The sequence below is a fragment of the Canis lupus genome, chromosome 32, assembly GCF_003254725.2.
Source record: "Canis lupus dingo isolate Sandy chromosome 32, ASM325472v2, whole genome shotgun sequence".
Lineage (NCBI taxonomy): Eukaryota > Metazoa > Chordata > Mammalia > Carnivora > Canidae > Canis > Canis lupus.
Window position 1 is genome coordinate 22,944,568 of NC_064274.1, and position 16,550 is coordinate 22,961,117.

The window sequence follows — 16,550 nt, forward strand, 5'->3', positions numbered from 1 at the left end:
AGAAAATAATATCGAAGAGGAGGGCTGCTGCCTTGTCAGCACATAAGTCTTCCTCTTGGATAAGAAAGTAATCTCTATGATCTCTCAAATCTGTCAGTGTTTCAGACACTAACTTCCAAGGCGGAAACAGCCAATACCATCTAAATTCCTCCACTTTGGTGGGAAATGTCTGATTTTGTCACAAAGCCATAAATATCTCTCTCTGGGAATCTGTCCATTCCTTTGAAATCTCTTCCTTATTTGCTTACTGTAGGGCTAAAAACATTTTTCTGCCACCACTTATTTCCAGGTCTCCTGCTTGTCTCTTCCCCAGGGTTCTAATGAGTCTTCCTTCGATAAAACTCAGAAAGGAGAAAACTTGCCCCTTCTCTCAAGCTTGGCAAGGTATTCTTCAGTTTCCTTTCTTGAAAGAAAGTCAATCTCTGAAAAATTAAGTCTCTGAAAAGAAACCAGACAAGCATGCTATTGATTCTGGAAATCCAACAAACCACTCCAATTTAGAATTTCTACCAAGGTTTTCACAGTGCCGAAGGAAGTATCCATTATGCTGGAGTCAGAAGACCTGGCTTCCATTTTTGAAACTTTAGTCGACTACATCGAGAGGTAAGATTATACCTTTTAATCTCTTCTGGATTTCCCCATCTACCAGAAACAGGAACCAGAGGTTTTCTTCAGTTTATATTTAAGTATTTTTATTACTCTGAACACTTCCTTCTCTTTTACTCCGAAGAAAACAACACTACAAGTACTTTCCTCCTCCTCTATCATCGTCCTCCATCATCCCACATGCCAACTATTTCCTCTCATGTGTCCTTGAGATAAATTCAACTTTGGAAACTCAGAATATGGATCATGACCTCAACCATTACAAATTTCACTGAGGAGCATTTTCTTTACGATTTCATACCATCCTTCTTTCTCTCAGTCTACAAGTGGGCAATCATTCATTCGACAAACATCCACAATGAGCTTGGATGCCATTCTGACCAAGATCATCAGAGGTATCAATAAATCCCAGCAACTTCCATCCCTTCTCCACTGCCACAGACCATCCCTACAGTATAGACCATAACCTTACAGCATAGGCTTTGTTATAACAGCTAAGAATTTTCTTTCATGGGAGCTAAAATTGATGTACCTCAGTACTAGCTTAACAAATGTACTCACTGGAGCGTACCTGCTGTGAAAAAAAGTTACTTGGTTAGAATTCTTAAGCACACCATTATAAAACCAGATTTATTCACAGTGCTACACTGAAATCATTATGTTCAACTTATAAATTCTGAAAGGTGTTTTGAATTGCTTGTGTAAAAACTATCACACCATCCTAAAAGATGTTGACTTCTTCTCAGGGCAATAGATCTAGAGTGCCGAATTGAAATAAGAATGTGAATTTTCTGTCATATGCTCCCTTCTCTGAGACCACTGCATTCTGTGTAGTCTTACGTCCCTAGGATTCTCTTTAGGATCCACACAATCCATCTCTGAAATATATGCTAATAAAATGCTAAAAACTGTCAGAACACAGAACATAAGAAACTTCCTGACCAATTTTAATACTAATTAGTCTCCTTGCAAGGCAGAAATTGCTGTTTTCAGGTTCATCCAGTTTTAACTAGATGACCAGTTTAGAAAGCATGACTGTAAAAATGCAGTTTCATGGATACCAGTTTCTCTTAATGACTCATCTTCAGCAGCAGACTTCTGAAGACACAGCAAATTATACCAACAAGAAAGGTGCAACATTTCTATTTTAATAAAGATCTTGACATCATGGGATTTCATACTGTCTCATTTCAACATTTTCAATAATTCTGAAATGACATAGAAATTGTGGTGTGTATGTGTGTGTGTGCGCCTATGTGTGTGTGTGCAAGATTAGGGATGTAATAACTTAGAACTCTCTTAACATGTTGGCCTCCTCTCTGGTTTTACAAAGCATTTCATAACTCCTGCCCCTAAAAAAAAAGAATTTGAAGTTTAACACAAAATTTAAATGACCTAATAAACCCATTTCTCAAAATAGCATATCTGACTTAACAAGAATTTTTACTTTCCTAGTACTATTCTGTTCCATATATGACTACCCAAGATCTTTCTAGAATGATGACTATGTCATTTTTTTTAATTTTTATTTATTTATGATAGTCACAGAGAGAGAGAGAGAGAGGCAGAGACATAGGCAGAGGGAGAAGCAGGCTCCATGCACCGGGAGCCTGATGTGGGACTCGATCCAAGGGTCTCCAGGATCGCGCCCTGGGCCAAAGGCAGGCGCCAAACCGCTGCGCCACCCTGGGATCCCGACTATGTCATTTAAATAAACTTTTATATAGAGCTTTCAAGCGGCTTTTCAATAGAGGCAAACTCTGTTTCAACCTTTAGGTATGACTCTGGTGAGCCAAATTACTAATTAAAAAATAAATGCCAGCAACATACTGTAACTTTCTATCTCTCTCTTAAAATTTAAGTCCAAACTTTCTGCCTCTTCCTCTGAAACAACCTCTGTTCATCTAAAGTGATTCATCCTATAAACTACTGACAATCTTACAATCACGTCTCAATTATTATCATCGGGTGAATTATCCTCATAAAAGATGTTAATTTCTGTTTCTAATTAACATTGTCACCTACTTTTTGATTATTCCCATCTAGAATAAGCTAGAAGGGAAGATCCATTAAAGTAAACCACTTAATTACTTTCAGTGTCGCAGGGATACAGGAGCTCTTAAAAGAAGTAATAAGAAAGAAAAAGGTTAGAGGCATCATTTTCAGAGAGAGAACACCAGCCACTAAAACAAAGGACTAATGATTTTTAGCTCACAGGCAAGATAACAACAACATTCTCACTTACTTTTACTGAGGATTTACTATAGAGCAGTCTCCAGGTAAACACTTTATATGCACTGTTTTACCTAATTTTCAGGAAACTATGTAAGTTATAGAGAATATCTCCAATTTAGAGGTAAGGAAGCTGAGGTCTGGCAACTCAAGTTACTTAGCCAAGATCAAAACAGGTAAAAGTGTCAAAGTCAAGGCCCTCCCACAGCATATGAGTATGCTTCTTCAAGAATGAGAAAAGTTCTATAGACCATTTTCAGTCATAATGAAAAGATATTATAGAAAATTCTGTAAAAGGAAACAGCAATGTACATAATTAACCTTGAGCACTCCAGAACCAAATCCTTACATTTGAAACCACAGTAGAACTTTCTTTACTCTTTAGTATTTTCATAATCAAAATATTCTATCTTAATGTAACATGATCATTCCATAATTCTTTTAACTGTTCCAAACTATTTTTTTTAAAGATTTTACTTATTCATTCATGAGAGACACAGAGAAAGAGGCAGAGACCAAGGCAGAGGGAGAAGCAGGCTCCCTGCAGGGAGCCCGATGTGGGACTCGATCCCAGGACCCCAGGATCACAACCTGAGCAGAAGGCAGATGCTCAACCACTGAGCCACCCAAGCATCCCTGTTCCAAACTCTTTAAAGGCATGTCTCAAAGGTCTCTAGTTCTTTCAAAGCATTTGCAAACAACACCTAAGTAATTGCTTTTAGTATATCGGTCTGAAAAAAGCATGCACGATTCTTTATAAATTACTGATGTAGTACAATTTTTTCACTTAAAAAAATCAGAATTCTATTTTCTTCACAGGTATCAAATGGATGATCCCATTGCAAAACACTGGCCAAAGATTTACATATTAGTTTAGAAATATGTAATTAGTCATCGACTCTGCAAATTCCTTCCTCTGCAAGTTATTACAGAATCATCATGACTTTTCATACACATTCTTCTAAAGATCTCACTTTAAACATACTTTAACTATATGTGTGTGGGTAAACCCCCCAAAAAAACTATCAAAAAAAGACTCAAGTATGAGTGCTTATTCTCCTTTGAATTACTTAATCTATTTCTATTTCTTTATAGGATTACAGTAGGAGATATTCAGGGATAGTATCTTGCTATATAATAATAATAATAAAAATTTGCAAAGATTTTCCTAAGAATCATTCAGTGAGGGCAGCCCGGGTGGCTCAGTGGTTTAGCACCACCTTTAGTCCAGGGCCTGATCCTGGAGACCCGGGATCGAGTCCCACGTCAGGCGCCCCTGCATGGAGCCTGCTTTCTCCCTCTGCCTGTGTCTCTGCCTCTCTCTCTTTATCTCTCTATCTCTCTCTGTCTCTCATGAATAAATAAAATTAAAAAAAAAAAGAATCATTCAGTGAATTAAATATTGACCATGGGCTAAGGTTGAATATACAGACTGACTTTTTAACATAACAATTTTTATATTAAATTGTTTTTCTTGGGCATCCCCGGTGGCGCAGCGGTTTAGAGCCGCCTACAGCCTGGGTTGTGACCCTGGGGACCCAGGATCGAGTTCTGTGTCAGGCTTCTGGCATGGAGCCTGCTTCTCCCCCTCTGCCTGTGTCTCTGCGCCTCTCTAAATAAATAAATAAATAAATAAATCTTTAAAAATAAATAAATTGTTTTTTCTTTAGTAGAATAGGAGGTTAACCTCTCATGGTTCATAGAATAGGAGGAACTCACCAAGCCCCTCCCTTTACTAATAACCACTCTGCAAATAGGCAAAGTCAATGTCATTTACATTTTATAGAAGCACTTTAAGTGAAATCAATAATAGTAATACACACATATCCCCATGGCCTTCATCTTCTTCCAGATTCTAAAAATGTTCTAGACTGGTGTAGTCTTAACTTATAACAGTGAGATATGGTTAAATTAAAATATCCCAAAATTAAGGGTATGAATGAAATTACATAAATTGTTGAAGTCATTAATTTTTATTTAGTTTTTGTTGGGGTCTTTTAAAGATTTTATTTTTCTAGAGCAGTTTTAGATTCACAGCAAAAATGAAAAGATACAAAGGTTTCTTATAAGTTCCCTGTCCCCACACATGCATTATCAGCATCATTCACCACACTGCTATATTGAGCTTGAATTTTTTTTTTTAGGTTGGTAAAATAGTATTTAGCTACAAGTGGATACTTATGTTTTCTTAAGTTAATAATAAAAGAATTTTATATTTTAAAAGCCAGAAGGAACCTTAGTGATTGCTTAATTTGCTTAATTTGTGCTTCTCATTTTACAAAAAGGAAACTGGCACAAAGGCAGGTAAGTAAGTGAAAGTCACAAAGTTAGGTGGCCCCTACACATCTGAGGCTATGATGCAGGTCTCCTGACTCTCATGGTTTTAATTACCTGGGACAATAGCATGCTCCATAACTTTCAACTATATATATTGCCTTCTAAGAATAATTAGAAAAATGCAAATCAGGCTGTTGTTAGCTGTAACTATCCACCTGACCACCTTACTCCCATAGTTAGTGGGCCAGCTACTTTGCTGAGAAGAAAATTTGCATTAAACTCTATGCCCATGGTTGACCCTGTGGCCCTGGTATGCTCTCTTAGGCAGGGGGTGCTCAAAGGAGCCAGAAGGGAGGAGGGGATGCCAGAGAGCAAGCAACTGAAGAGAGAAACAAGGCCAAGAACCACTCTAATTCACAGCACACATGAAGTTAACACACTTATGATGCCCCATGCGTACATACACCCAGATATGTTTTGTGTATGTACTTGAGAAAATACATTTAAGTTGCAGCTTATATCACATATTCACAGGGATAGTTTCATTTGCTCAGCTCTCAATTTCAACAAGCAAAGTCCTAGGGCAAATATATACCACTAAGCAATTGCTATAGCAGAGTTCATGAGAATATGCAAACTTCTGTCCATCTCAGAAGATTTTAGACTTATAAATGACTTAACTGTTAGTCCTTAACCCCAGTTGAGCATTCAAGTTATCTGAAGAGCTTCTACAAAATGCCAATGCCAATGCTAATGCCCATCAGAGATCAATGACATCAGAATTTCTAAGAGTGGGGCCTTGGCCTAGGTGCCATTCCTGTCCCCAGTACCCAGAAATAAATATTACAGCTCATTCAGTGATTAATCAACAAACGAATGTTTTTGAATGCCTCATTCATGGAGGACAATATGATGGTCATCAAGAATATAAAAAATAAGAAAAAGAAGACAGATAAGATGTGTTTCTTACCTGAAAGGAAGAGAGCTTTCTAAAATTCTGGGTTATTATCTTCCATTGTCAACTTTATATTTCTACGTTCATACCATCCTAAGGTTTTTGGGTTTTGTTGTTGTTGTTACATTAATGCCAAAATTTCAAACCTCCCACCCTATGCACACAAAAAGGTCAGCGCCCTCTGCTCACCACTAGAAGCACCTTTCCAGACTGACGATGATCCATTAATTAAATGGGCAGTTCCTCCGTTCAAGCAGGGAAAAGTCTGTTCAACCACATTATCATCTAATCCATATGGGTTTTACTGTATATCATGCCCATGAAGGTACCATTCAAGAGTTTTATTAGAGTAGAACAGAAATTTAGATCTGCTATGCTAACTGTCTTCTTTTGATCACTCTTCTCACTTTACCAAATTACTAAGTGAGGCCATTTGGGTTGACACAACGGTGACAAGCGTCCTTTACTTGGTATATATCATAATTGCTAAGTCTCTATCTTTCCACCAGATTGTCTTAATGCATTGATTCTCATACTAAATAGCAAATTTCCCCCTAAATATAGACTCTGAACCAGGCAGAAAAAAATGTACTATTCCTTTACTTAAAGTATTTCATTCATATTTAATCAAATAAAGCATAATATATTTCCATATTTTTGGTCCACATAAATTCCTGCAAGGGAGGTATATTGTTTATCTCGCTTTTTTTTTCATAATGACCCAGCACTTAATTAGTAAATAAGAAGCTACTATAGTAATAGTATATATATTACTATGGTAATATACTTAACAATTACATTTGAATTTTTGGAGATTTACATTTTAACAGGAATTGGGTTTTTTAAATCTTTAAAACAAAAACTGAAATGACTTTTGAGGGCTATTAAGGAAAGCAAAAATTTTCCTCTTAAATCTTCTTTATGAACTACTTTTTTGGAAATCAGAAAGCAGTTACTCTAACAGTTGGAAAAATGCACATGGTACAAATCCTCATAAAATGCAGTTTATTGTGCTAACCCTGGTCTCTCATTCTCAGAGTTAATCTACATTCTAAATGGCCAGTTGCACAGGCCAGCAGGCCAATGACTCTTCATTTCTCACAGGATTTTGTCAAATTCAAAAATATCATTAAACAATTATCTCATTTAACCACCCAAGAAAGGGTAGCAAACTCATATACCTATGGGAGCCAGAGGAGCAGTGTAACTGAATGTGTACATGGAGGGAAGAGGACATAAAGATGGTAAGGCAAGGTTCTGGCCACACATGCTCTAATTAGAGGAGGCAGCCATGAAAAATCAGATTTGTTGTGAAAACTTCTGAATCCTGCATGCTGAGACTAATGTAAACTATATAAATCTCTTTTTAGGCCAAATAATTCTATTTGAGCTGGGAGGCAGCCTTCATCTCTGATCTAGGTTATCAAAAGAAAGGCAATTCAGGAACAGATCAGAAAAATTTCACATTACCACCGATTTCCATAAATATTCCTTACAGTCGAGTTTGTCAAACCATTTGCCAATGCATTACAGTCTGCCTCTTTAAGATATTCAAGTATTTCATCTTGAGTTTTCCTAACTAGTTTGGCCTGAACCCTGAAGAATGTTCTAATAAATATAGAACATGGACAAAAAGAAGAGTGAACCCCTTTTTTATGAATGGTGACTCAGGCAATGGATAACTGTACACGAATCACTTAGCAACATGAATAAATATAAACAGTGAGTTTTTGCTCACTCATGCTCTCTCTCTGTTTTTTTATCAACATCTGGCTTAAGAGAAGCTGAATGAAAGGTAAGGAGTGACTAAATCCCAAAGTAAAATCATAAGCGAAATAAAAATCATACAAGAGTAACAACAAACATTGCCTCAAATCAAACATAACACATTTACCATGATTCCAAATGCATAAAACTGAACTGACAAAACACACACACACACACACACACACACACACACACACAAAAAAAAAAAAAAAAAACCTGAACTGACAAACTGCATTGATCATTCACTCACAAGATAGAGGACTTAATTACATAACACAGGTAAATAAATCAAGGAAATGTTTCTACAGTAATGCTGTTTATATGTTCTACCTGGAAAAAGTATTATATTTATACAAATTTATTTGTGACATCATGCTAGAGGAAATGTGGAATTTATGTGTTATCTCTGCTGATGGAAAAATTATGTTTACTTATACAAACAGAAAGTAGAATGATGCTATACTTCAACAAACCTACTTTCTTATCCAGTGCCTTAGACAGAATCACAATAATTCCACGCTGTTTTTAAAGCCTCTTCCCTCCTCCCATCTACTCTACTTTTCACCAAAACTCTACATTTTCTTTCATTCACCCTACATGCTTATTACTCTTTTCCTAAACTTCTGTCAAGATGGACAAACTACTGAAAATTTAAAAAAAGAATGGCTATACACATCCTTATGCTTTTATGACTTATATGCAGTATCAAAAGTATAAACAAGTAAATACAATTTAAAGTAAATATACTATTTCAATGAGGTTATTTAATTCAGATATCGACCTGGCTATGTGATGGCTGCTAATAAATTATAAAAATCAGTTTATTATATCCAATACCTCTCATTTAAAATCATGGTATTATTTACCCAGTCTACACCAACCACAGCTTAAAAACAAAATTTAAAACCTATAACTAAGAATTACTAATACAATTTCAAAGAGAAGTCAAGGTTGGGACCAACATGAAGACAATGTCTTCACACTGACAGACTCAGAGACAATATGATGACAAACAAGAGTATAGTCCACACTGAAATCTCCCAACTGAACCTGACTTCAACTCCTGAAAGCATTTTCAATTAAGGGTTATTTGTACAATATTCTCAAAGGAGAGAACATATAATAAGTGCTCAATAATTGTTGAGTACTATTGTCCTCTCCCATCTATAGTATCTAACCAACTAATTCTTGTCCATAAACAAGCCAAATACTCGAAGAGCATGAGGCACCCCTGTACCAGATTACCATCCTGGCTATCTTTTTCAAACAGCTGATAGGGCTATGACATGGTGAGATAAACATCTTTTCACCAGTCTGACTCTCCCCTGGGGCTTCATCGGTTACCTAGAGATGAAATAATATGTATGTATAGATTTCCACACCCTCATTCTGAGTGAGGACTCTATAAAATGAAACTCAGTTGCCTAATTGTTAGAAAAAAAATATATTAGTAGATAATTCATGTACTGAACAGAATATACATTAGATACAGGATAAGTTAACGATTCATTTAAAAGTTGAATAAAATTCTTCCATTAAATTAAAAAGTTCGTAAGTCAATATAATACATAATATGTATTAATTATCCATAAATGTGAATAAAGGGTTTTTTTTTTCCAACCAATATTTATTCAGGGTGGAGAAATTGCTAAAAGTTGTGTTACATACTTGGGATTACAATGCCAGGTACTTATACTCTAGTGGGAATGACAAGTAATCAAAAAATTACAGTACAGAAATGGTACTATGACATCTGCTTTGAAGGTTATAAGCCTAAGGTTTAGTAATAGAAATACTTGAAGCCCACACTAGACTAAGACTGGAAGAGAAAAGTGTAAGGAAGAATGGTTTCTAAAGGAGGGGACACCTATTCTGGCAAACAAGTGGAGGGAAGTGTGTTCCAGGCATATGGATGACCGTGTGCCAAGCCTCTGAAGCAACAGCAGGCCTAGTGGAGAAGCAACAAAGATTCCATAATAGTGGAAGCTTAGATTTTGTCCTTTAGTAAAGAGAAACCATCAAAGACTTTAAGCAAAGTAATAATACATGAGGCTACTTCTAAATGGCATAATTCAGCTACTGAGCTTCCTCAAAATTTGCCTTTACATTAAACACTGGCTTAACAGATCCATGCAATATCTAGAATCAGATGACACATAATTTTTTAAAATCCTACTCCCATCTTTTGTAGTTAATTGACACAATATTTTCTGAAGGTAGAAGTGTGCTTTGAAGAAGAAAAGCCAACATCTTTGAGTACTGGGATAGGGTGGGCAGTCAGGATAAGCAAAAGCACGGAAAGAAGGACACGGGAAAGGATGTGGCATGCTCCGGAAAGCAAATAACTAAGCCTCCTTCTAAGTGTAACAGGATTTCAGTCTCAGAAAAAAAAAAAAAAAAAAAAAAAAAAAAAAAAAAAACCTTAGCATAGAAAATGATAAGGTGGAAAGAGAGATTAAATGCCTTCAATTTAATTCAGCCACTAATGAGAAACAACTGAAATATTGTAAACTGAACAGTGACGAGTGAGAAAACGTGCCATGTCTGCAGACAAGTGTGTAGGGGACACTAGAATTATATAAGGGAATTTTTAAGGTTCTTGTTAACTTTCTCAGTTTAAATAAATACTTTCCTCTTTTTCAGAGATACATTAAATGGCCTGGATTAAAAACAATATGGAGAACAATCTATATATTCTCATAATTATTTTCAACTAAAGCAAATGGGAAAGAGACATTACTCCTTTTCTACAAAAATATCTGCACACAGTTAATCATCAGTGGAAGAAATCTGAGACACGGAAGGAAAAGTCTGTCACATTCTACTGATCACATTCTTCAGTTGGTCCATACTGACAAAGTGGAATTTCAGCAACTGCAGGGGAGAATTCTGATCTCTCGGTTCTTTCTCTGGCTCCAGTGCGATTCGACCACAAGGCTAGACTCAACCAGAACACATAAAACTATCTTCATCTAGAACAGCATCCTGGATAAGTCAGAATCACTAGAAAGAGCGGCAGGTCAGAGTCCACAACACAAAGTAACACTGTAGTCATTTAACTCCTGGTGAACCTAAGATACAATTTCACCTTTACCTCCCCTCCATAACTAAACAAAGTTAAGGAAGACTCAAATCCCATAGAGCATATCATGTACATGAATGTGCTGAGACACACTAGGACTAACTCATTAGCCCCACAGGCAAGTAACATACCTGTGAACCAAATCTGAGACTTGTTTGTATCCAAAGTATCTTCCTTAGCAGCTTTGGGGAAAAAGCCAAGGACATTGTCATGATTTGATTACTATGTCATGTTCATGAACTTGATCTTGGCACTTGATTCTTTTAACTCCGTTGGCTCGCGGGACTTGGATTAAATATCAGCGGCCCAAAGTTCATAAACATTATTTGTTCAGTCCACTTCTATAAAAATTATAGAATGCAGTCACCAACTTCACTTATTATGTCTATTACTACCAAATGAGTCAGCATTTTTCATTTTTGCTGTTAGTTTTTATCAATGCTGGATTCTGCCTTTAAAAAGCTTTGCCAAGACCATTGAGCAGATCCCCCTCTCACTGAGATTCCACAGACTCCGTTCTGTCCTCACCAACTCATCCTGTCCTCACCAATTCAAACACCATCTGCTCCCTCATTCCCTCTCCCTTCACTCTTTTCTCTGAGTTCCAAGCATCCCTCCTCTTTGCCAAGGGAATCTTCCACTCATTTGCTTGAAAGACTGGGCAAAGAAGCCCAGTCTAGACCATTCTTTTATCAATTATGTAGAATAGTTATCCTACAACTTCAGATTCTCCCTGGGGATTGACTCTTTTTCACTCTTTGTACAAAAATTCTCAAGCCCCTTCTATGTAAGGAAAGAAAGAAAGAAAGAAAGAAAGAAAGAAAGAAAGAAAGAAAGAAAGAAAGAAAGAAAGAAAGAAAGAAAGAGAGGGAGGATGGAAGGGAGAAAGAGAGAGAGAAGGAAGGAGGGAGGGTAAAGCCTGTCCTCTGATCCTGTTCCCTCTCAATGTAATACCATTGTGATCACTTATCCTCCTATACGAATGTCTTGAAAATGCAGACTGCCCCAGCCTGCTGATTCCTCTCCTCTCTTCCTGCCCACCTCCTTGTATACCAGTTTTCTTAAAACCTTCTCCCAACTCCTGGCATCCGTATTTTATTACATGCCCACTACTCTAACTACTAAATAAAAATTTGGGGTCACCCAAGACCCATTCAGTTGTCACCTCATGCATGCAGTCAGTTACCAAGGTCTCCTATTTAGTTGGTATTTCTATCATTTGTCTCAAATATATCTCTCAGGGCCAATATATTGCTTTAGGTAATTTTTACTTCCACCTAAAACATGGTGACATCTCCCTAACTGGTCTATCCACCTTTATCAATCCATTGCTTACCACAGGCTATAATAAATCTTTCCAGACATATACCAGACCATGTTTTACTTACAATTTAGACCATAAACTCCTATATACCCTGATTATAGAATATTCTTCCAAAGCCCAACTGCAATCATGCCACTCGTTCTAAATCTTTACCAGCTCCATATTCACAAGTGAATTAAATGCAATCATTTTAGCTTGTTACTCAGGGCTTTGCACAGTATGGGCCCAAACTGTCTCTATGAAATCTACTTTTCTCTAACTCATATTATAGAATTCAAGTAAACAACATTAAGTTGTTTGTTCCCATCCATGAAGGCAGGGATAAAATGCTATTTAATTTTCTCACCTCCTATCATACAGAGAAGCATCATTATTCAAAAAAAGTGTTGAATAATAATCATTCAATGGGCTATCCATTGAATTAATAGTCTACTCAAAAGAAAAAAAAAAAAGAATCTAAGCCTCAAAGAGGGAATTGGTGTGTGTGTTTAACTGCTACATCCCCATAATCCAGAATACCTGCTGGTATTAACAGGCACTCATTAAAAAAATTTTTAAAGAAATTATAAAACAAACAAGTACTCATTAAGTTAGATTGTTGGAAACATAAGTGTACCATGGTGCTATCCACTTTGTTTTACAGCTGTGAAGCACAGAAAGTGCTGTCATAATTAAGCACTTAAACACGAACATCATAAGGAAGATAACACACAAGTATTTGTAAGATAAGAGACCAAATGTGGCAGTACTCCAGAAATGTAGTATTAGCAGAAGGAAGGCTTTTACGTAGCCAGCCTCCATAAGCTGGCCTACATCTCTCCTGGAACATGCTAACATTTCGTAAATTTTCATTTTTCCTATGGTAATCTCTGTGGCATAGATGGGCTGCAGAGGATTTCACTAAATGTTAGGAAGGGTACCTAATAAATGGACTTAAAGGCACATAACATGAGATAGTAATGAAAATGCACTTCATGTGCTTCAGAGTGTGCTACGTGGAGATCAAGTTCTTGAGAATATTACGTAAAGGCAGCAATGTCCAAGAGTACAAAATGAAAAAGAAGGTGCTGAGTTTATAGCAATTTTATTTTCTAACATCAGTAACTTTTAAAATGGCTATAGCGGGCAGCCCCGGTGGCTCAGTGGTTTAGTGCTCAGCTGCCTTCAGCCCAGGGCTTGTTCCTGGAGATCAAGTCCTACGTCAGGCTCCCTGCAATGGAGCCTGCTTCTCTCTCTCTGCCTTCTCTCTCTCTCTCTCTCTGTCTCTCATGAATAAATAAATAAATAAAATCTTTAAAAAATAAAATAAAATAAAATGGCTATAGCTATTGCATAAAAAGAAGTATCGATGAGATCCATGAAAGACACAGTCCACTCACACGTGCATATGTGCCCATGTGAACACACGTTCTAGAAGTACGTTTCATTAGTTGTAAATGTGTATCTCAGACTATTATTCCATCACAGGATAGAGGAATGTCTAACTTCAGGTGCCAGATAAGGATGTTCAAACTAAGCTGACTGCAAACTCTGAGATACAAAGGAAAGGCTCACTGTATAAATACTGTAAGTTCCTAAAAGTATGTTTAGAGAAACAAAACAATGGCTTACCAATTATTTCAGATGCAGCTAAGCTACAGGAAATGAGGTACCAAAAACTGTTTTCAAGTAGACCTTATTGGTCTATTTAAATAGTTATACTAAGGAATATCTCCTAGAAATGGCACATTAGGTATACTGACAAAAAGGACCCATCCAACTTGTTTTATACTCGCTTTGTTTAAATTGATTGGTTTTTACTTATTAATTTACAGGTTGGCTGGTCCAGACCCTGATTCCCTACATAAGCTTTAGCAACTGGATAAGATCCATTTTTAATTACCAGTATCATCATTTGCATTCAAGTAAATCATGGTATAGAAGTCCTTTTTGGCATTTTTTACTCCAAAGTAGGTTAAATTTAGTGTGATTCTATGAATATTTAGGAATAGTTCCATAATCTACATGTGGAAATCATTTTAATAATTTTTTGTTAGTCTCCCATATTACATGGAATGCCAAGTTTCTGGCTTCCAAAACAAGCCAGACTTGTGATCCTATCAAAACTACTATAAAACTTACTCATTTTACCTACGTCAAGTCACACTTCCCTCTAAAAGACATTACTTTGTAGCCAAACTTATAAAATGTAATTAATATGCATTACATTATAAATATCAAACAAAGAAAACAGAAGAAATTCTGTACCTGAAAGGTATGCAGAGAGTGGTGATTCTGTGAGGATTAGGGATGGTCACTAGTTTTAGCTACCAACAAATATACCTACCACTTCATATATGTGCTCCTCAGGGTCCTAATGTCATACAGACACTGGTTTCCACTGGGCACACTGGGTGTGCTCCCCACCCACCCTTTCAAGTCCTCTGGGTTTCTCTTTACAGGACTCCATATGTTTTCTAAACCACCTTAAGTAAAAAGTAGCATTTAGTCAACAATAAATTCATTAGAAATACTAACAATTTATGCATTTAGCTAGATAATTATATAATTAAGTCCACTCAACAAATCCTTTTTTCATTCAACCAATAATAATTTATTGGTGCCAAGTGTAATTGGTAAGTGCTAGTCTCTATTATGCGTGTGTGTGTGTGTGTGTGTGTATACATATATATATAACATCAATTAGAAGCAGAAGTTAATGTTTTGTGTATAAATATGATATTCTCTTTTCGCCTTCTAATTGGACAAAGCAACCATAAATTTAAAAGGCAGAAAGCATTGGCAATTGTTTACTCATTGGTGAGCCAGTGGAATACGAATCAAACACAAATAAAAATGCAATAAATAAGGATAAAACTTCTGACCTATGCCTTATTTATCTATCACACATGTTGCTTTTAATTCTGGATTGAATTTGTCTCCTTTTGGGGGGAGGGGATCTTATCCCTCCCCCTCTCATCTTCAGACACTATTTTTCTTCCTGTTACTGCATGAGTCAGCACCACCGGAAATGGACAGCTTCCTGCTGTTTATTAAGAGGCGAAAAGTCTTCTCCTTATGAAATGATACAATGTAGCTAAGTCACAAACAAGGATAAAAGATACATCCAAAAACATGGGGGGGATTAAACACACACACATACACACACACACACTATAACAAAAATGCCTTCACTAAACAAATGTCAATGTCACTTTGATGCAATTCATCTTCTTAAAACAAAATTTAAAATATAACATACTGCAACTATCTTTGTCACTCTTAACAATAATGTGATGATTTAACTATTTTAATTCGCTTAATAACTGGGAATAATACCATGTTTTAAATTAGTAGTTAGGCCTAGTTTGCTTCAAAAAGACTTCCCTGACACCCCACTCCCTATACCTGCAAGTTAGGTTAAGTAATTTGACACTTGCTTGGAATACTTCATTCACCATCCCCAGTCAATAATATAATATTGAAACTCTGCTTTAGATTTTTCTCCTCCACTCTACGTCTTCTAGTTCTGTTATTCTGGTTATATAGCATTTAATAATGCTATATACCATTTAGTGAATACCTTCAGTAGAGTTGGCCTGTTACATTCATTATCTCATTTAAAACCATAACTACTTTATGGAACATTTAGTTCCATTTTATATTCAAGACATCTACCCATTAAAGAATTTATATGAATTATAATATGAATTATAACTAAGCAGTAGTCAGAATTTAAACCCAGTTGTTGGGTACCTTCCAGAGATGGACTGTCTCATCCTATCATGCACAAGAAGTACAGGGTACTATATAATATAATAAGGTAATCATATCAAGACTCATTTATCTATTCAATACAAACTTACCTAAGAAAGAAGTTTCCAACATTACAGACCATTAGCATATTTCTCTTTTGTACTGATACTTCTACTTAGAGGCAACGCAAGAAGAATCACATACAGTCCAAAAACCTGTGCCTCAGTTTCCCCACCTGCACAATTTGGTTAATAATAATACCAATCTACTTCATAAGACAAAATAAGTTGAAAAAAAAAAAAAAGACTAAATAAGTTGGTATTTGTAAAGTACCTGAAATAGTACCTGGCAGAGTCAAGGACTAGGTAGGCATTTGTTAAACAAAAGTACTCTCCATGGGTAGACTGTATCAAATCTGCTCAATGGCAAACTCTGTTGACAGCACAACATGTACTTTATTTATAGAGAAACACCTTGTAACACAAATACTTTTAAACATTCCCTTAGGGCAAGGGCACTAGTTGACAAGGTAGACAATGAGCAAACTGTTCCTAGGTAGGAATGAAGAGCTA

The 16,550-nt window shown here is 36.3% G+C and overlaps 1 protein-coding gene across 5 annotated transcripts in view; it reads right to left on the reverse strand.

The window, feature by feature from the left end:
* Positions 1-16,550, reverse strand: part of PPP3CA (protein phosphatase 3 catalytic subunit alpha) — a 310,204-nt gene that overhangs the window by 223,657 nt on the left and 69,997 nt on the right. The window lies entirely within an intron of this gene.